Raw genomic sequence first — 1,150 nt, 5'->3', positions numbered from 1 at the left:
ATCTAGGGTAGATCACGCGGGAAGATGAGGGCAGCGAGGGTAGATCACGCGGGAAGATGAGGGCAGCGAGGGTAGATCACGCGGGAAGATGAGGGCAGCGAGGGTAGATCACGCGGGAAGATGAGGGCAAGCCGAGCGGTAAGATCACGTGGGAAGATGAGGTGCAAGCGAGGGGCGTAATCGACGCGGGGAAGATGAGGCAGCCGAGGGTTATGATCACGCTGGAAGATGAGGGCTAGCAAGGGTAGATCAACGCGGAAGATGAGAAGGGGCAGCGAGTGAGGTAAATCACGCCGGTGAAGATGAGGGCCAGCAAGGGTAGATCAGCGCGGCGAAGATGAGGGCCAGCAAGGGTAGATCATCACGGGGAAGATGAGTCGGCTCAGCGAAGGCAGATGACGCTGGGAAGATGAGGGCAGCGAAGCGGTAGATCACCGCGCTGGGAGATGAGCGGCAGGCTCGTACGGTAGGATCAGCACGGCAGTGGGAAGATGGAGCGGCAGCGAAGGCAGATTGACGCTGGAGATAGTGCAGCGGAGGGTAGATCATGTGGGGAAGATTGGGCGCAGTGGGCTGCGGTGTGTACGTTGGGAAGGTGTCGGGGCTTGCGTGCTTGTACGTCGGGGAAGGTCGCGGCGCGCTGCGGGTGCTGTACGTAGCGGGAAAGGCTGGGCGGCTCGTGTTACGTATGGAAGTGTGGGTGGCTGGCTCGTGGTACCTACGCGGAAGGTTGGGGGCTGCGAACCGCTGCAGGCCGCCTCAAATCGCCGACTGAGCTTTCCTCTGTTGCCTTGCTGTACGTCGGCGGAAGGTGGGGGCTGCGTGGACTGCTACCTAGAAGGTGGGGCTGCGTGTGTACCGTGGGGGGAACCCGGTGGGCCGGGCTGCGTGCTGCAGCGCCCTCTCGCCGGTGTACGTAGGCGGAGCGCTCGCCGTGGGGCTGTGCGTGTGTACGTAGGGAGCGTTAACCACATCATATCTTCTCTCTACCTAACTCAATTGATGATATCATGTATCTACACCCCACCTACACACCTACCTTAATCGTTTTATGTACCTACACTCCACCTACTTCAACTACAACATACATTTTACGAATCTGCTGCCTCAAGAACACATCCACCAAGATAACCACAATATCAGATACCTA

The sequence above is a fragment of the Priapulus caudatus genome, unplaced genomic scaffold, assembly GCF_000485595.1.
Source record: "Priapulus caudatus unplaced genomic scaffold, Priapulus_caudatus-5.0.1 Scaffold440, whole genome shotgun sequence".
NCBI lineage: Eukaryota > Metazoa > Priapulida > Priapulimorpha > Priapulimorphida > Priapulidae > Priapulus > Priapulus caudatus.
The sequence above is the reverse complement of the archived record's forward strand: the minus strand, read 5'-3'. Positions refer to the sequence as shown.